This window comes from Zalophus californianus, chromosome 16 (genome assembly GCF_009762305.2).
Source record: "Zalophus californianus isolate mZalCal1 chromosome 16, mZalCal1.pri.v2, whole genome shotgun sequence".
NCBI classification, from domain to species: domain Eukaryota; kingdom Metazoa; phylum Chordata; class Mammalia; order Carnivora; family Otariidae; genus Zalophus; species Zalophus californianus.
Genome location: NC_045610.1, coordinates 44232541 through 44253376, shown reverse-complemented (window position 1 = coordinate 44253376; position 20836 = coordinate 44232541). Strand labels below are relative to the sequence as shown.

The window sequence follows — 20836 nt, the reverse complement described above, 5'->3', positions numbered from 1 at the left end:
AGGGCTCTACACTCTGTGGGGAGTCTGCTAGAGATTCTCTCTCTCTCCCTCTCCCTCTCCCTCTCCCTCTCTCTTTCAAATTAGTAAATCTTGAAAAAAATAAAAAACCCCCAAAGCAAGGAAATTATTATTAAAGTCAGGATAGTGGTTACTTCTGGGGAATCAGAGAGAGGGTTGTGATTGGAAGGGGCACACTGGGGGCTTCTGAGATGCAGGCAGGGCTTTTTGACATGAATAGTGTTACATGAGTATTTGCTTGATAATTACTAAACTGAACATTTATTAATGAACATTTTTTTAGTTCTCAAGAATATTTTTTAGTCGGGGAGAAAATAAACGAATGGCTTTCTCTGCCACACTGCTATAGTTGTATATGGGGCTTCCGAATAGAATTTGGGAAGAGAGAGGAGGAAATGGCAGTTCTGCCAGGGTTGTTGGCACCGAGAGCTGGGTTCTAGCAGAGACTTTGTGATCCAGAGAGTAGGCTTTAAATATGCATTTTGGTGCAAAGAGTGGATAGGAGTGTGTGTGTGTGTGTGTGTGTGTGTGTGTGTGTGTGTGTGTGTGAGAGAGAGGGGGGGGAGAGAGATGGAGAGAGATGGACACAAGGAGTACATGAAAAGAAGGATTTGAATGGAAACAGAGCAGAGATCAGTACTCCTAAATTAAATAAGAATTAGTGTATTTAGGGGGCACCATTACCCAGGTTTCCTCTCCCATATGGAAGTTAGTCCTAGGTAGTAAATAGTTGTAGTTATTTTGCATTTTGATGCAAAATAACCTTTTCATTTTTCAGAATTCTCAGGGAAAATTATTTGACCGAATTACATAAGGACTCATTTGAAGGCCTACTATCACTCCAGTATTTGTAAGTTAATTAATCATTTATTATGACGTTTTAGTTATCTATAAAACAAATATGGGGTTCAAATTAGATAATTGCGACAATTTCTTCTAACAATAAAATTTTACAGTTCTGTAAGTCTGTAGGGCCCCAGCCCATCTCTAGCATTAAATATCTTCTATGCGTTTTCAGTTTTTTTAATTTTATATACAAGATATAGACAGAAAAAAGACCCTACAGAGCGAAAGGGGTAATGAGGTCTGAGCAATTATGGACACCCATAGGAACCTTGTTTCCTAAGTGTTCATATACCATCTGCTTACATTTATATTTAGTTTATGGCTCATGGATCAAATCCCACCCATGGTCTGTCTTTATACAGCCTATGAGTGAAGAATGATTTTTACATTCTTAAAGGGCTATAAAAGAGAAAAGAAGAGAAAGAGAAGAATATGCAACAGAAATGGCATGTGGCCTGCAAAGCCCAAAATATTTACTATCTGGCTTTTACAGAAAAGGTTTCTAAAAGTTGGTTTAATAAAATGAGAGGAATTAAAGGTAACCTCAAATTATCACCTACAGGACAAGAAAATATAGAACACTTAGATTAATTTGAATGCCATTAACCCAGAATTTTTTTATAATTTAAGCTAAAATAAATATTTAAATATTAAATATTTAACTAAGCAGGTAAATTATGTAAGCAGTATTATCAATTATCAATACATATTAAGCTACCAAGAGAACAGATTAAGGATTTCAGTGTGGGAATTCTTATACCAATATTAAAAATAGGTGTTTAAAATGATGGTTAAGGTGTGCCTGGCTGGCTCAGTTGGTAGAGCAAGTGACTCTGGATCTCGGGGTTGTAGGTTCAAAACCCACATTGGGTATAGAGATTACTTGAGAAAAATAAAATCTTTTAAAAAAATATAAAATAAGGGGCACCTGGGTGGCACAACTGGTTGAGCATCTAACTCTTGGTTTCAGCTCAGGTCATGATCTCAGGGTCCTGAAATGGAGCCCCGCATTGGGCTCTGTGCTCAGTGCGGGGTCTGCTTGGGATTCTCTCTCCCTCTCCCTCTGCCCCTCCTACTTGTGCTCTCTCGCTCGCTCGCTCGCTCTCTTTCTCTGAAATAAATAAATAAATAAACCTTTGAAAAAAGAAATTATAATTGTATGTGGAGATAAAAACCTTGACCTCATAATCTAGAAATTGATGAGACTACAAAGATCCTCTAATCAATTCTCTGCTCTCAGGAGAGGTTACTTCCAAGATCTATCAAGATCTATAGTTGTGGATTTTATTTATGAAGATCTTGAAGGTGAGACTCTCTTAAGAGAGGTGAGGAGAGGGTAAGTAGAGTTAGGGGCTCTGGAAGGTTCAAGAAACAATTCCTGAGATTCAGAGTGTAGGCAAAAGCTACTTATTCAATACTGTCATCCTACTAATTAGATATCTAATAGATAATTGAGGCAATATTTTCCTTTTACTTTTCCTAGAGATTTATCCTGCAATAAAATACAATCTATTGAAAGACGTGCATTTGAACCGCTACCTTTTTTGCAGTTTATGTAAGTTACAAATATAATTTCATTATACTTGGAATTTTTGTTAAACTTAATTGTAAGCCTCTTTGTTAGAATCATTTTGAAATATGATTGAAATTTTATTAGTAGAAAGCTACTAAAATTAATGTAGCAAATCTTTTTTGCCTGTAGCAAAGATTAGTGTGAGAATTGTATACAGATCAGACTGAATCATTCTAGAGCAGTGGTTCTCAACCGGGGTGATTTTGCACCCGGGTGACATTTGGCAGTGTCTGGAAACATTTATGGTCGTCAGACTGTAGATGAGCTACGGCATCTAGTGGGCAGAGGCCTGAGATGCTGCTAAACAACCCCCCAGTGCACAGGACCGCCCCTCCTAACAAAGACGATCCAACCATAGATGTCACTAGTACCGTTGTTGTGAAACATTTTTCTAGAGAAATAAAGATTACTTAGCACAAGTATTTATTGAACATTTACTGATTTGTATCTAATGCACCACAGGTATAAACATGAAAGTATAAATCTTTCATGCAAAATTTTTTTAAAAACTATCTTCCATAGTGAGATTTCTTCAGTGTATGGAGAGAGTATTGAGGTTATGTTTCATCATATGTAAATTGGAATCACTGCCAAAGGATAAATGTTCTGAAAGAATATCTTTTGTTCTTCTTTTGCTTGTGTCTTTTTTTTTTTTTTTAGAAATCTTGGTTGCAATTTACTCACAGAACTGAGCTTTGGAACATTTCAGGCCTGGCATGGAATGCAGTTTTTACACAAGTTGTAAGTGAAATAGAAAATGAATACATGTAAAAAAAAAAACTATGTGTAAAAACACCATACAGTTATTGGTTCAGTGGGTGTAATAAGCCTAGTATGAACTCTGAAAAGTATGTCTTAAAATCTATTCATTTCTTCAAATGAGGAAACTAAGGTACAAAGAGGCCAAGAGACTTGTCTGTCTCATAAATGGCACACTCCGCTTTCTCTAGTACTCAGCTTTGGTGTGGGCAATAAAAGACCCCAAGCAAATAACAGCCAAATCAGCATTATCCTGGGACTCCATGACAATGATGCTTCTCCAATAGGTGCATGGTCCTTGAAATTCCACTTTTGAATTTAACTTTGATTCCTGCTCATGTGCAAAGTTCCTAACTGCTTCAATACATGCAAAATAAAGCTTCGAAGAACTAAGTTTAGCACGGAGTTGTCCAGGGAGCAAAAGTGTGGGTCCTTCCTCATCCATCAGCTTCTTTTAAATGGTAAAGCAGAAAGAACTCCTGAAAACTTACCACAAGGCACTTCTCTCCCCAGTCACCCAGAGCAAAAAGTATATACCTCTGAAGTAAACTATCCGGGGGCAGTAGGAACCTTTGAGGTACGGAAAACGATGCGTTTATGTTAAGTTGTAGTGTGGGAAAACGTTCATAAAGAACATACATTGCTGTAGCCTAATTTCATATGCTTTCTTTCCTGACTGTTCTTCAGTAAGAAGCCTGTTATTCCCTTTCAGCTGGAAAATTCCGTGATTTCTCTATGACATATCAAGTCATAGTGGGTATGTTCAATGGCCTGAGGGGCAGTTTAGACACAAGGTGAAGATCTTCCTCTAAACCTGACTTTGGAAAAGACTATCTTACCTGTCTCGTGGTTCAGAAATACAGTTTCACACCGTTTATTGTAGAATGGATGAAGGTGTTGAGGGGGTGTCTGGAGCTGAGTAACTGTTGCCGCCGACGTCCATCTGTTGCAGCCTCCTCTCTCCTCTCAATTTGCTGATGCCTCACTCGTGGAAGGAGTCCTCAGGGTCAGTTTTTTGTTTTGCCAGCACAGCAGAGAACAGGCTCATTGGGTTTCTCCACCAAGAGGTATAACGTCTCAAACTCACCACCTTTACTAAGCACGCTATAACACCAAGAGTCTCTTACGAGAGTCTGAATTTCATTATAGTTAGGTGGGCAACATAGGAAAACATCGGGTGGAATCAGGTGATAAAAATTCAGGGATTCACTGAAAAACATTCACCGAGTGCCATGCCCACCACGTGTCGACGCTGTACTAAATACTGGGGGTGCAAAGAAGACTGCCCCCAAGAAACTTTCATACCAGAGGAGGAAGATGGGTGTTGAGGGAAAAGCACATGGGAGTCATGCGGGCATCTGTACAGCAGGGTCACAAGGTGGGGGGGTGACAAAGTAGGCAACGGGTTGCAGGATAGGAAAGATTCGTAATGGATGAGGCAACAACTTGTTTGTGTTGAGTTTCTGCGTGCATCTTAAGTGACAGAAAAAGGTAATTAAAGAACCAGAGCTAGCTGGCGTTGAAAATAAATTCGTACACATGTCACATGGTTTGAATAGAGCTGCTCTACTGAAACGAATTCACGGTTCCTTCTGAAGGAAATCACAATATAGTAAGTGTGTATTGGGGGCGAGGCTCCTTTGTTTGGAGCCACATTTTTCTAATAGACAAAGCTAGTCCGCTTCAGGAAATGTTTGCCATAGTGAGATATAGACTTTACTGCATCTCTTTTCAAAGGCAAGTTGCCAAGGGAAGATGCTACCCCTTGAATTAGGTCATGTTATTACCTATGTGACATATAACCTATGTCTCTTGGAGTTGGTTTCTATAAGTTGAAGCGATATTTTGTCTGGCATTAACTTAGTCTGTGAAACTTAGAGGCCCCAGCTGAGGTAGATTTATCTCAAACTTACGCCTCAGGGCTCCTCATTTACACAGGCCCCTTCCAAGGTCTTGGGAGGGGGTCCTAGCAATTTTTTGTATTCATAATTTTTCATGCTTTTAATAGACAGGATTTCCCAAAGTAGATGAGGTTCAGGCCCCCCAAGATCCTTTATTTACCCCTGGGTTTCAGGTAATTATAACTCAGTAAGTTTCTTGAGTGAAGCCTCTAAGTTATTGATAAACACAGAGTGAACTAGTTAGCAGTGTGGTAAAGTCTATTTTGAGTGGGCATGGCATTCGGTGAATGTTTTTCAGTGAATCCATGAATTTTTATCACCTGATTCCACCCGATTTTTTCCTATGTTGCCCACCTAACTATAATGAAATTCAGACTCTCATAAGAGACTCTTGGTGTTATAGCGTGCTTGGTAAAGGTGGTGAGTTTGAGACGTTATACCTCTTGGTGGAGAAACCCAATGAGCCTGTTCTCTGGTGTGCTGGCAAAACAAAAATCTGAAACCCACCTCAAAGACATTCCAAGAACTTATTAATAAGGTACCACTTTCAGGGGTTTCTGTTTCATTTTGTTTCAATAAGCTACCACTTTTTGAATGGTAGTAATAATCATATCTCTTTCAGATGAAATCAGGAATGAAATATATTATGGAAAACCAGCAGTGGTTGATAATCCTAAATGTTAAGTATATTTTTTTTTTCCTGACTTTAAAGTGCTTCTCCTTCATTCACCTACACAGGTCCAGACTGATGGCTTATTTTTTAAAATTCTTTTAGTCACTTCATTGGTTCTAACAGTACAAGCTCCATGATTTTAGAAACTGAAGGACTCTACAATGTAGAGGCCTCTACCTTATCCACGTAGATCACATCCACATGCCGGCTTGTCTGTGGTGCGTCAGTCTTGTGCCAAGAACATAAGCACTAAGAGAGAATGAGGAAAATCTAAGCCTTACCCCTACTGAATTATTTACCCCACTATTGAGAATACCATTGAGGTAGTTGTGGCCACACTGTGAAGGCAAATCGAGCTGCAGTCACAGAGACACCCTAATGCTCCCCCGTCATCCAGTATCGGTTTCCTTTAGACGGCTGTGTGCACACACAAGTTTATACACTACAGGGTATCGTCATCACTTTTTGCTATGTACTGGAAATCCTGGCAGCTTCTTCTCCGATTCAGAAAGGCATAAACGTTCAGGATGAAAATAATAACTCAGGTCTGTCCTTTGAGGGAACTTCGGGTGGCTGTTTTATTATTTTCTATTTGTAATAGTTCAAAAGGTTTGACATAGTCCTACCCAGCAACTACTATACTTTCCTTCTCCCAGCCGCATCTTATTCTTCCCACGTACCTAACAACATATCTTCTTTCTCTTGGAAGCAGAGTAGTTCTTCCTCTGCCCCATAACATTTCTTTATTACCTACCTCTAGTAGGCACTTACCGTGTTCCAGGCAGTAGGCTAGGGACCTTTACGTATTGTACAAGCAAGATAGTGTGCCCAACACTCTCAGATAGTGCCTGGCTCATGGGAAATGCTCAATACATGCTCTCTCACACTATATCTTATTTTCATGTTTCCAACAGCTCTTGCAATGTGGATATCGTTATCCCCACTTTGGGGACGAGGAAATTGAAACTCAGAGACATTGGGTCACTTGACTAGGTTCACACTGTTCATAAGTGGCAGAGCCGCCTAGGAGCTTTGCAAGTAAGGCAGCTCCTCATTCCCTTGGAGTAGGAGCTGAATGATGACTCTTTGGCGTTTTGTGCGTTGTCTCTTGGAGTTGGTTTCTAACTGGAATAGGACCTTTAGAGCAGAGAGCTCCTTTTCCCTATGGCAGTCCCATGCTTCTGGAGCTCCTGGCCATGCCACCTCTGGGCATCCCCAGATTTTCTGCTCACTGCCCAGTGCAAATGTAGCATCATTATTACTAGGCACCTACTCTGTGCCCAGCCTTATGTGAGGTGCTTTGCACATGCTCTTTCATTTAATCCTCAGATTGCCTTATGAGGTAAATGGTGCTAAGTGAGACTCAGAGATGTTTGTTACTCCAGTCACTTCACCAGGATGTGACAGCCAGAATTCAAACCTAGGTCTTCCTGATTCCAGGGGCCCCTGCTTCTTTTGCTGTTCCTCACTGCCAGGAACTCTTCTTCAAAGCTATTCTCAGAACTTTGATTAAAATATAGGCCCACCATTTCAGATTCTTTAGACTTCGCCCTCCCCCACCCCGCCCCGAGAAAGGACTTACGTCATGAAGTTAGATGTCTTGTATTGAGGAGCTTCACAGGGGGGGTCATGTTCTCGTGGCTCATGGACCTATGTAGATGAATAAAGGAAAGGGGTTACTCCATCCCCAAGTACTTCAAACATACTGGAACAGGTTCTAGGTCACTCTGCTTATTTCTTGGACTGCCTTCCTCCAAGGAGCCAGTTTTCCCTGCCTGCCTTCGGATTCTAGCATAGATAGTTTGGAGTTGGTCCTATTTTAAATTTATTTTCACTGCCTGCTTTGGACATGTTTTCAGCTAAGGCTGTTAGGATTTCAGTACATTCAGGACAGTGATGACATGCTTCAGTCCTCAGTTCTTCTCTGTCTCCTCAGTTAATAGAAAGGAAACATAGCCCATCCGTCTGGACCTGTATAGACGAATTTGGAGGAAAAAAAATAACAGGAAAATATATTTTGTGAGCTACCTTTAATCTGTCCCGTTGTTCTACAGCAAAAGGCTTTTGCAAAAATACTTGAGTTTTCCTCTTCAAATAAGGCATATTTTTAAAAATCATTTAGAACAATATTCCTTCAACTTTGATTATGAGACAGCCTTTGAAGCCTCATAACTGTTATGTTTTACTCCTATAAAGATTAAGTCCGTGAATATCAAAAAGCTGATGGACTAGGAGTCAGCACACTTTTTATCTGTAAAATGAGGGAATTGAACTGAAAGGGAAATGGTCTCTAGTGTGATGTCCTCAGTGCCTCTAAAACCATTCGTTTTGTGGTTTGTAGAAAAACAGTTACTGTGGAGTCCCCCATATGTAAACTGTTGGGTCACTTCTCATTCTGTCCTTCCCCCAGGCACAGCTTTCATGAAGGAAAGACAGCACTAAAGACAGGAGGAGGAAATAGGATAATTTAGAGTGGCCCTATATTTTGGTTTCACTAGGGATAAACGCAGGATGTTAATCTCAGTAGGACAAGGGCGGTCTGGTTAAGAGGAAACACTGAGCTGATGGATACAAGGCCATGGGTGAGCACCCAGGAAAGAGTGGAGGGTTAGAGAACTGAGATAATTTGGGGGGGAAGGATAACTAATTGCTAAATGGTTTCGGCTACATAACGCATTATAGTCATTTTGGAAAACAGAGAAACATGCACAGGTGGAGGAACTCACTTGCACAGAGCCCACCAATGAGCTTATAGATTTTAATGCCAATTTTTTTTTCAAAGCAAAGGACATCCAAAGCCTCAAAGTTGAGGAACTGTGCTTAACCAGACGTGTGACACTCACATTCTTCCTCTTTATAACATTATCTTATTCAATATTAACTAGTGTTACAAATCCAACATGTTAATGGTACTGAAAAAAATCTAGACGAATGGGCTAGAATAAGAAGAATAGGGGAGTTTCCAAGGCAAGAACAAAAATGCATGGTTCTTCCCAGCCCCCTACCCCCCCACCCCCCCACCCCCCCCTCCCCCCCCACCCCCCGCTGCCTCCCCACCCCCCCACCCCCCGCTGCCTCCCAACCCCCACCCCGCCCAGAAAAAGCATGGCTCCCAGCCTCACCATTGGCACCCTCCGACCTCCGTTGTGGAAGAGTCTGAGCCTTTACTCCCCTTTTCTCCACCTACCAACACATTTGGTCTTCTGACAACTGGTGCTCTATTTATCACAATATGGTTCTTTTTTTTAAATGGACATAAATCCACATAATATAATATGCAACATCATAAAATATACAGTCCAATGGTATACTTTGACAGACAATAGTCAGCACTAATGCCAAGGTATTTCCATCAGCCCCACAAAGAAATACCATACCCATCACCTGTGACTCCCCATTCTCCCTTCCTCCCAGGCCCTGGCAACAACTAATTTACCTTCTGTCCCTGTAGATTTGCCCCTTCTGGACATTTCGTAGAAATGTGTGTCTAGCTTCTTTCACCCAGCATGTTAGCTTCGAGGTTTATCCATGTAGCATGTCTCAGTACTTCATTCCTTTTTAAGGCTGAATAATATTCCCTTGTATACATACATCACATTTTGTTCATTCCTCAGTTATTAGATATTTGGATTGTTTCCACTTTTTGACTATTATCAATAATGCTGCTGAGTATTCATATACAAGGTTTTGTGTGGACATAGGTTTTTAATTCTCTTGGGTACATTCCTAGAAGTGGAATTGCTGGGTGATGTGGTAACTCTGTGTTTAACCCTTTTGAGGAACTGCCAAACTGTTTTCCACAAGTGACTACACCATTTTATGTTTCCACCAATGTATGAAGGTTCCAGTTTCTCCATAATCTTGCTACCACTTATCATTGTCTGTTTGTTTGGTTATAGCCATCTTAGTGAGTGTAAAGTAATATCTCATTATAGCCTTGATTTGTACTTGTCTAATGACTTAAGACATCGAGCGTCTTTTCATGTGCTTATTGGCCATTTGTGTGTTTTCTTCGGAGAACCATCTCTTCAAATCCTTCGCCAATTTAAAAATTTGATTATTTTTCTTTTTATTGAGTTGTTAGAGTTCTCTATATTCTGGATATTCTGAATACTAGACTTTTATCCGACATATGATTTGTAAATGTTTTCTCCCATTCTGTGAGTTGTCTTTCACTTTTGTGATAATGTCCTTTGAAGCATAAAAGTCTGTTTTTTATGAAGTCCAATTTATTTATTTTTCCTTTGGTTATTTGTACTTTTGGTGTCATGTCTAAGAAGCTGTTGCCTAATCCAAGGTCAGAAAGATTCCTAGTTTTATACCTTGAGCTCTTCCATTTAGGTAGTTGGTCCATTTCGAGTTAATTTTTATATATGGTATGAAGTGTAAGAATCCAACTACATTATTTTGTATGTGGATATACAGTTGTCCCAGCACCATTTGAAAAGACCAGTCTTCCCACACTGAATTGTTTTGGCATCCTTGTTGAAAATTAATAGAACATAAATGTGAGTATTTATTCCTGGACAGTCGGTTCTGTTCCATCGATTTATATGTCTGTTCTTTTTTTCTTTTAAAGATTTTATTTATTTATTTGACAGAGAGACACAGTGAGAGAGGGAACACAAGCTTGGGGAGTGGGAGAGGGAGAAGCAGGCCTCCCGCCAAGCAGGGAGCCCAATGCGGGGCTCGATCCCAGGACCTTGGGATCATGACCTGAGCCGAAGGCAGACACTTAACGACTGAGCCACTCAGGCGCTCCTATGTGTCTATTCTTATGCCAGTATCACACTATGATTACTATAGCTTTGAATTGGGTTTTGAAACCAGGACACATGAGTCTTCCCACTTTGTTCTTCTTTATCAAGATTGTTTTGGCTATTCTGGGTCCTTTGATTTGATGTATGATTTTTAGAATTAACTTGCCAATTTCTGGAAAGAAGTCAGCTGCGATTTTGATAGGGAGTGTGCTGAAACCGTCGTTCAATTCGGGGCATAGTGCCATTTTAACAATATTTTCTTCTAATCCATGAACGTGGCATATCTTTCCATTTATTTTGATGTTCTTTAATTTCTTTCAACAATGTTTTATAGTTTTCAGTGTAGTCTTGTACTTCTTTGGTTAATTTTTTTCCTAAGTATTTTATTCTTTTTAATATTGTTACACATGGAATTGTTTTCTTAATTTCATTTTGGACTACTCATTGCTAGCGTATAGAAATACAGCTAATTTTTACACATCGATCTTGGATCGTGCAACCTTGCTGACCCCATTTATTAGTGCTAAGTTTTTTCCTACGTTCCTAGGAATATGTCTTGTGGTCTTCTGGTTTCCCAGGAATATGTTGAAGCATTTCAAAGTCTCTGTGGACATCTTATTTCTCAGCTTTTTCCTTTTAAGCTTTTTGGTTAGGCTATTTTGCTGTCCCTCCTGTTAATCCATTGCCTCACACGACCACCAGGATAAAACCTTTACCTGTAATTGTTTTTTAAAAATGCCCCTTGAGAAGAAGAGGCTTTTAGCATTGTGCAGCTCTCAGTGAGGTCAAAGACAAGCTTTTCAAGTGAGGTTTTCCAGGGAACCCACTATACAGTTAAAACAATGACAGCTCTTTGAAAATGAGGCTTTAAGGAAATCCAGCTCCATTTTGCTCCCCCGAGATGTGGGCTATTTTTCAAGGTGACCATCAGGATAGAGAGCAGAGGTCTAGGACAAGTTAAAACAACAGATCTCACTGTTCTTATAGAAATTAGTTTTTATTTAATAAATGCTCTCTGGGTTGCTGCAAGCCCATTGGTTAAATTTTCCAAACTTCTAAAAAAGTTAATTCTGACCATTTTTGCCAGTTTTTGTCATTGTTGTTGTTGCTTTTATGAGAGATGAATTTTCAGATGTCCTCACTTTCCCATTTTAACTGATTTGCCTATAACATGGTTTTAAATCTCTAAAGTCTCAATGACCATTGGCTAATTAAACACTTAATCATGGGAGACGATTAGAGAAAAGGAATAAAAATAGAAAATGTAATTCTCAGAGAAGCTCTCCCAGGTGGAGAGATGAAGTTCAACAAAGTATTTCTATATTTAGTGCTCTCAAAGTTAAGTTGAAGGTAACACTATTTTTAAATCCCCTTTGCTTCATACGAGTTAAACACAGGCTTTGAAGTCAAAACTTGAATTCAAATTCCAGCTCTGCTTCTGACTCTCTTGACAATCTAGGACAAATTACATAACCTCTCTGTACCTCAGTTTCCTCATTGATAAAATGGGGTAATGATCGTATCTATCACATAAGGCTATTGTGAGGATTAAATGTGAAATGCGGATCACAGATACCTTACAGTCCAATAGCATTGGTTGTGATGATTATCTTTCTAATATTTGGCAAAAGTACAGCAATGATTCTTGAGTAGAGTCAACCTCAAGGAAGATTTTCTTTTCTTTCATCCTATTTCTTTCACCTTTTTTGTTTTTAAAGCATTGAGAAGAAAATTTATTCAACATTTTGGAATAAAAACTTGTGTCAAAGAATGACAAAATGTTATTTACTTATTCAACAAACATTCATTAAATAACTAGTAAATAACAAGCACTATGTCAGGCACAGGGACAATGACAATCAAGTATGGTCCCTGCCCTCAAGGAGCTGACCGTCCAGGAGATTGACAAGGAAATAGGTGATGACATGCCATGACAAAGGCTGTGATACAAGGGTACACGGAACATGTGGTGGGAGTATAGCTTTCACCAGTTCCTCCTACATTTAGCCCCTATTGTTTGGCTCCAAAACTGAGGAATTGGTCCTCTTTTTGTCTTTAACTGGGTGGTTTAAACTGTGGAATTTTTTAAATTTCTAGAGATAAGAGAAAAGCACCTTAAATCATGGAGGACACTAGAAATAGTATTTCCTACAGAGCCAGGGCTTCCTACTAGTGTAGTCTCTTCTGGGGTTTTCAACCTGAAAAGTTCTTTGCCATCCACTTAAAAAAAAAATGTTTTTTCTCTTTCCCACTTTATCGTTCAGAGACCTGGGTAGTTCCCAAAGGGAGACTGCTTTACAGATTTATAGGCAAAGGCAGGAAATGATTACTTTTAACCTTCAAGTCCCATACCAAAAAAAGGAACATAAACTTTCATGGTAGTTGTTGAAAATGCAGATAATTTTAATTCCATTGCATTTTTCAGAATTCTCAGTCGTAACCCTCTGACAACTGTTGAAGATTCATATCTTTTTAAATTGCCGGCATTAAAATATTTGTAAGTATTACAACAATCTCATGGCTCATGAGATGATTTCTGCTGTTTTTTAAAGATTAAGTGTTTTGCATTTTGGTTAAAAAGTCATAATTTAAATTTAACTGGGTTATTGAAATAAGAATTATTGGCAAAGAAACAATGTGTATAGGCAAGACAGCCTGCAGAGGAAGAAAGCAGTATTGAAGAACACATACAGATATGGAACATGCAGATGTACGCAGAAATATCATTTATCATGTATGTAGAAATATCATTTGTCTCAAAAAGCAAAGTGGAATAAGATGTACATTATTTTTAAAAAAAAGATTAATCAAGAGAGGTGGATGCAATTGAGAATGAGAAGTAGGATAATGGTAAAAAGAGATTGTACTGTTCATCACCACGGGGATTAATTGATGATGCACTAAATTTAAATTTCTTCAATAAATGTTCTCTGAAATTATTGTCCATAGCAAGTTAACTCTTGAGCTGGCTTGACGGAATTTAACTAATCACATGTTGTTAAGTCTCTTTTTAAGTATAGAATTTTTGTGTTGGGTATCATTCATGTTTGGACTTTCTCCTTCAGAGACATGGAACAACACAGGTGTCACTTCCAACAATTGAGAGCATCCTCATGATGACCCTTGAATTGGAAAAAACTGTAAGTTGATTTTTCTTATGTTTACTTTTCACTTAGTTGTTTATGTTTGTTTTATTCTTTTCTTAAGTCAGATTTATTGAGGTATAATTTTCATTAAATAAAACTTACTCTTTTTAAGTATACCGTTTGATGAGTTTTGGCAAACTATAGTTACGTAACCACCACCACATCTGAGATACAGAACATTTTTGTTTGCAGTCAGTCCCCTTTTCCCAACCATCAGCCCCTGGCAGCCACCAGCCTCATTTTTGTCCCTGAGGTTTTGCCTTTCCCACCATGTCTTATAAATGAAATCATACAGTATGTAGTCTTTTGTGATTGGCTCCTGTCACTCAGCATAATCCTTTTGAGATTCATCCAGCTTGTTGCATCTATCTGCAGTTCATTCCTTTTTATTGCTGAGTAGTATTCCAGTTGTATGGATACACAAGTTTGTTTATGCATTCATCAGTTAATGGACATTTGAGTTGTTCTTAGTTTTTTGGCTATTATGAATCAAGCTGCTAAAAGCAGTCACGTGCAGGTCTTTGTGTGAGCGTATGTTTTCATTTTGGGGGAGGTAAAATACTTAATGGTAGGATGGCTTCATCATATGCTAAGTGTATATTTAACTTTTTAAGAAACTGCTTACCTGGGGGCACCTGGGTGGGTCAGTCGGTTAAGTGTCCGACTCTTGATATCGGCTTAGATCATGATCTCAGGGTCGTGAGATCAAGCTCCCAGTTGGGCTCCACACTGAATGTGGAGCCTGCTTAACATCCTCTTTCTCCCTCTTCCTCTCCCCGCACCTCCTCACCCCTGGCTCATATGCACCCACGTGTGTGCTCTCTCTAAAAATATATTTGACAGAGAGAGAGACAGCGAGAGAGGGAACACAAGCAGGGGGAGTGGGAGAGGGGAAGCAGGCTTCCCGCTGAGCAGGGAGCCCGATGCGGGGCTCGATCCCAGGACCCTGGGATCATGACCTGAGCCGAAGGCAGCTACTTTAACCACTGAGCCACCCAGGCGCCCCATGTACAGATACCTTTTTAAATGATGTGTCCTTCAAATCCATTTTTTCTTTTCCTTTTCTTTTTTTTTTGACATTTATTTATTTATATTAGACGAAGAGAGAGAGTGAGTGAGTGTGGTGGGGGGAGAGGCTGGAGGAGATAGAGAGAGAGAATCTCAAGCAGACGCCCCGCCAAGCATGGAGCCTGACTCAGGGCTCAATCCCACAAGCCTGAGACCCTAACCTGAGCCAAAATCAAGAGTTGGACACTCAGCCAACTGAGCCACCCTGGCACCCCCAAATCCATTTTTTAATTGGATACATATTACTGAGTTTTAAGAGTATGTTATATATTCTGGAAAAAGTCCTTTCTCTCAGATAGGTGTTCAGCAAATTTCTCGCCGGTTGTAGTTTGTCTTCATTCTGTTCTATCTCTGAAGACCAGAAGTTTTTAATTTTTAAATTTTGATGAACTCACCTATTTCACCCATCCTCCCACCCCCTGTCCTCTCTGGTATCCATCACTTTGTTCCCTATAATTAAGAGTCTGTTCCTTGATTTGTCTCTCTCTTTCTCGATTCGTCTCTCTCTTTCTCTCTCTTTTTTTCCCTTTGCTCATTTTTTTTTGTTTCTTAAATTTCACATATAAGTGAAATCGTATGGTATTTGACTTTCTCTGACTGACTGACTTCACTAACATTATACTCTCTAGCTCCATCCATGTTGTTGCAGATGACAAGAGTTCATTCTTTTTTATGGTTGAATAATATTCCATAATTTATATATATGAATCTTCTCTTTATCCATTTATCTATCAATGGACACTTAGGTTACTTCCATAATTTGGCTCTTATAAATAAGGCTGCAATAAACATAGAGATGCGTGTATCCCTTTGAATTAGGGTTTTTGTATTCTTTGGTTAAATACCCAGAAGTACAATTAGTGGATCATAGAGTAGTTCTATTTTTAATTTTGTGAGGAACCTCCATACTGTCTTCCTCAGTGGCTGCATCAGTTTGCATTCCCACCAACAGTGGTGGTTCCTATTTCTCCATATCCTCACTAGAATTTGTTGTTTGTGGTTTTTATTTTAGCCATTCTGACAGATGTGAGGTTGATATCTCATTGTGGTTTTGATTTGCATTTTCCTGATGATGAGTGATGTTGAGCATCTTTTCATGTGTCTGTTGGCCATCTGTAGGTCTTCTTTAAAAAAAAAAGATTTTATTTATTTATTTGAGAGAGAGCACAAGCTGGGGGAGAGGCGGAGGGAGAGGGAGAAGCAGACTCCCCGCTGAGCAGGGAGCACCCTGTGGGGCTTGATCCCAGGGCCCTGAGATCATGACCTGAGCTGAAGGTGAACGTTTAACCGACTGAACCACCCAGGTGCCCCTGTGTGTCCTCTTTGGAGAAATGTCTGTTCATGTCTTCTGCCCATTTTAATTGGATTATTTGGGGGGTTTTTTGGTGTTGAGCTGTATAAATTCTTTATATATTTTGGATACTTAACCTTTATTGAATATGTCACTTGCAAATATCTTCTCCCATTCAGTAGGTGTCTTTTAGTTTTGTTGATTGTTTCCTTACTATGCAGAAGCTTTTTATTTTGATGTAGTCCAATAGTTTGCTTTTGTTCCCCGTGCCTCAGGAGACATATTTAGAAAGATGTTGTTAAAGCCAATATCAGAGAAATTTACTGCCTGTGCTCTCTTCTTGGATTTTATGGTTTTAGGTCTCACATTTAGGTCCTTCATCCATTTTGAGTTTACTTTTGTATATGGTGTAAGAAAGTGGTCCAGTTTCATTCTCTTGCACATAGCTGTCCAGTTTTCCCAACAACATTTTTGAAGAGACTGTCTTTCTCCTTGCATATTCTTGCCTCCTTTGTCGAAGATTAATTGACCATATAATTGTGAGTTTGCTTCTGGGCTATCTGGTCTGTTCCATTGATCTATGTGTCTGTTTTTGTGCCAGTACCATACTCTTTTGATTACTACAGCTATGTAATATAACTTGAATTGTGGAATTGTGGATATCTCCAGTTTTGTTTTTCTTTTTCAATATTGCTTTGGTTATTCAGGGTCTTTTGTGGTTCATACAAATTTTATGATTGTTCTAGTTCTGTGAAAACTGCTGTTGGAATTTGATAGGGATTGTATTAAATCTGTAGATTGCTTTGGGTAGTAACCATAGATCTGCTTTCTGTTACTCAAAATTGGGTTGCATTTTCTAGAATGTTATATAATGGAGTCTTGGTGGTAAGTACTCTTTTCTAACTGGCTTCTTTCATTCACCGTAATTATTTTGATTCATCCAAGTTGTTATGTATATCAATAATTCATTTTTATTGCTGAATAGTATCCATTATATGAATATGCCACAATTTATCTGCTCACCATTGATGGACATTTGATTTGTTCCAATTTTTGGCTATTAAAAAATAAGCTTCTATGTGTGTACATGTCTTTATATGGATACATACTTCCATTTCTCTTGGGGTAAATACCTGGAAGTGGATGGCTGGTTCCTATGGTAAGGGTGTGTTTAAGTTTTTAAAAAAACTATTTCCACAGTGGTTGTACCATTTTACATTCCCACCAGCAGTGTATGAGGTTTCCATTTTCTTCACATGTTTGCTAATACTTGCTATAGTAAGTGTTTTTAATTTTAGACAGCTGAACAGGTGTATAGTGGCATCTCAGTGTGGCTTTTATTTGCATTTCCTTTATAATTAATGATGTCAGATATCTTTTCATATGCTTATTTGTCTTTTGCCTACATTATTATTGAATTTGGAGAGTTCTTTATATATTCTGGAAAGAAGTCCTCTATCAAATATGTAATTTACTAAGTATTTTCTCCCATTTTGTAGCTCGTATTTTCATTCTCTTAAGGGTGTCTTTGGCAAGATAGAAATTCTTAATTTTGATGGTGTCCAATTTATCCATCTTTTTTTGTAGGCTATGCTTATGGTGTCATATCTAAGAAATCTTGCCCAACACAAGGTCTCCTGTGTTTTCTTTGAGACGTTTATAGTTTTCGGTTTTATATTTAGATCTTTGAACCAATTTGAGTTCATTTCTATATATGGTTTGGATTGATGTTTGCTTTTTTTGCATATGGATATCCAGTAGTTCCAGCACCATTTGTTGGAAAGACTATCCTTTCTCCACTCAACTGCCTTGGAACCTGAAAATAAGTTATCCATATCTCTTTCCTTCTGGACTTTCTATTCTGTTTCTTTGATCTGTTTGTCTAAATTTATACTAATATCACAAAGTCTTGAAAGTGTAGCTTCATAAGTCTTGTAATCTGGTAGCGTTAGTCCTCCAATTTTGTCTTCTTTTTCAAAGTTGTTTTGGCTATTCTAGGAGCTTTACATTTCCGTATGAATTTTAGCATTAGCTTGCCAATTTCTACAGACAAGTCCTGGTGGATTTTTATCTGTAAATCAATTGGGAGAATTGACATGTTAACAATACTGAATCTTCTGATCCATGAACACTTTATGTCTCTTCATTTATTTAGGTCTTCTTTAATTTTTCCCCGGAATATTTTATAGTTTTCAGTGTGTAAGCCTTTTACATCTTTTCAGACTTTTCTAAGTATTTTATACTTTGGATGCTATTTTTTAATGATGAAATTTTTTAAAATTTCAATTTCTAATTGTTTATTGCTAGGTATTAGAGATAAATTAATTTTTTGTATATTGATCTTTTATCCTACAAACTTGAGAAATTCATTTATTAGTTCTAGTATCCTTTTTATAGATTCCATCAGGTTTTCCCCATAGATAATCATTTTATCTGCCCATAAAGATAGTTTTGCTTCTTCCTTTCCGTTTTGAATACCTTTTATTTCTTTTTCTTGCTGCATTGCGCTGACTGGAACCTTCAGTGTACTATCAAATAGAAGTCATGAGAGAAGACTTCCTTGCCTTTGTCCTGATCTTGGAGAGAAAGCATTTGTCTTTCACTATTAAATATGATGTTCGGGTTTTTTCTGTAGAAGTCTCTTATCAAGATGAAGTTTCCTTCCATTCCTAGTTTGCCAAGGGCTTTTTTTTTTAATTTGTAATCACGAATGGATGTTAGATTTGTCAGATACTTTTTCCCCATCTATTACAATGATTGTATAATTTTTTTAGCTTATTAACTTGGGTAAATTACATTGATTTTCAAATATTAAACCAATCTTGCAATCCTGAGATAAACCCCACTTCGTAATGTAGCATCTTTTCATATATTGTTGGATGTGATATAGTAAAATTTTGTTTAGAATTTTGTATCTGTGCTCATGAGAGATATTGGTCTGTTGTTTTCTTTTCTTGTAATGTCTTTGTCTAGTTTTGATAAAGCAAAAGTTGGCCTTAAAAATGAGTTGGGAAGCTTTCCCTTCTCTTCAATTCTCTGGTAGAGTTTGTGTAGAATTGGCATTATTTCTTCCTTAAATGTTTGGTAGAATTCACCAGTGAAGCATGTGGGTTTGAAGCTTCTATGTGAGAAGGTTGTAAAGTACACATTCTATTTCTTTAGTAGTGCTATTTAACTTACATCTTTATTTTTGAGTAGTTTATGTCTTTAAGGACTCTGTCCATTTCATTCTGAATTTATTGATATGAATTAGTTTATAATATTCCCTTATTATCCTTTTAATATATATAGAATTTGTATTGATGTCACCCCTCTCGTTTGTGTTGTTGAAAATTTGTGTCTTCTCTTGTCTTTTCTTGATCAATATGGCTAGAGGTATATCAGTTTTATTTATCTTCTCCAAAAACTGTCTTTTCATTTCACTGACCTCTCCATTTTTCTGTTTTCCATTTTATTTCTGCCTTGATCTTTATTATGCTATTTCTTCTCCTTACTCAGTGATTAATTTTCTTTTTCTAGTTTCTTAAAAGTGGACGCTGAGGAAGCTGAACACTGTGTTAGCAACATCCCACATGTTGACATGTTTTCAGTTTCAGTCAGTAAAAAGAAATAGTTCTTAATTTCCCTTTTGCTTTCTTTTACCCACAGGGTTACTGAGAAATGTATTGTTTAGTTTCCACATATTTGGAGATTTTTCAAATCTGTTAATTTCTAATTTAATTCTATTGTGGTCACAGAACATATGTTGAATAACTGAAATCCTTTTAAATTTATTGAGTCTTGTTTTATATCCATGTATTCTGGTAATAGATGAGAATATGGTCTATTTTGGTAAATATTATGTGTCTACTTGAAAAAAATGTGTATTCCTGATGTTGGGTGGAGTGATCTATAAATGTCAGTTAGATCAAGTAGGTTGATAGTGTTCAAGTCTGCTATATCTTTACTGATTTTTATATTTTTTTCTGTCAATTATTGAGAGAGGGGTATTGAAATCTCCAACTATAATTGTGTATTATTTGTTTCTCTTTGCCATTCTCCTTATATATTTTGAAGTTCTTTTATCAGATGCATAAATATTTAGGTTATGTCTTTTTTATTAGTTGCCATTTCTATCATGATGGAATAACCTCCTTTATCCTGGTGATATTCTTTGCTGAAATTGACTTTGTCTTATAGTAATATAACCACTCAAGGTTCCTTTTGATTTGTGTTAGCATAGCATAATTTTTTCCGTACTTTTAACCTACTTGTATCTTTCTATTGAAGATCATTCTTGTAGACAGCATGTAGTTTTGGCTTGTGCTTTTTTTATCTGGTGTGACAACTCTATCTTTTAATTAGGGTGATTATGCCATTTATATTTAATGTAATTATTTCTATGATTACATTTAAAGCTACTGTCGAATATTTTCTATGTGTCCCACCTGTTCTTTGTTTCGTTTTGTTTCCTCTTTCTTCTTCCTGCTTTTGCGTTGACCGAGTACCTTTTTTTATTTTATTTGTTGACTAATTAGCTACAACTCAGGTTTTGTTATTTTAGTAGTTGCTAATGGTTTGTAGTGTTCATCTTTAACTTACCACAGTTCCTATCTTCAAATGATATTATATGATTTTGTGATTGGTATAAGAACCTTACAATACATAGCATACTTCCATTTTTCCCCTCCTGGCCTTTGTGCTATTGTTTTCATACATTTTACTTTTACATCACACCATATTATTTTTTTTGTTTAACCAATAAGTTAACTCTTTTATTGAAGTATAGTTGATGTAATATTAAATTAGTTTCAGATGTACA

At 37.7% G+C, this 20836-nt stretch overlaps 1 long non-coding RNA gene across 1 annotated transcript; it reads left to right on the top strand.

Moving 5' to 3' along the window:
• The first annotated feature begins 787 nt into the window (after window positions 1-787).
• On the top strand, window positions 788-13028 carry LOC118356408. Its single transcript, XR_004819718.1, has 4 exons — window positions 788-868; window positions 2348-2419; window positions 3098-3178; window positions 12956-13028. It is a non-coding gene; the product is annotated as an uncharacterized LOC118356408 (long non-coding RNA).
• The last annotated feature ends 7808 nt before the right edge of the window (window positions 13029-20836 follow it).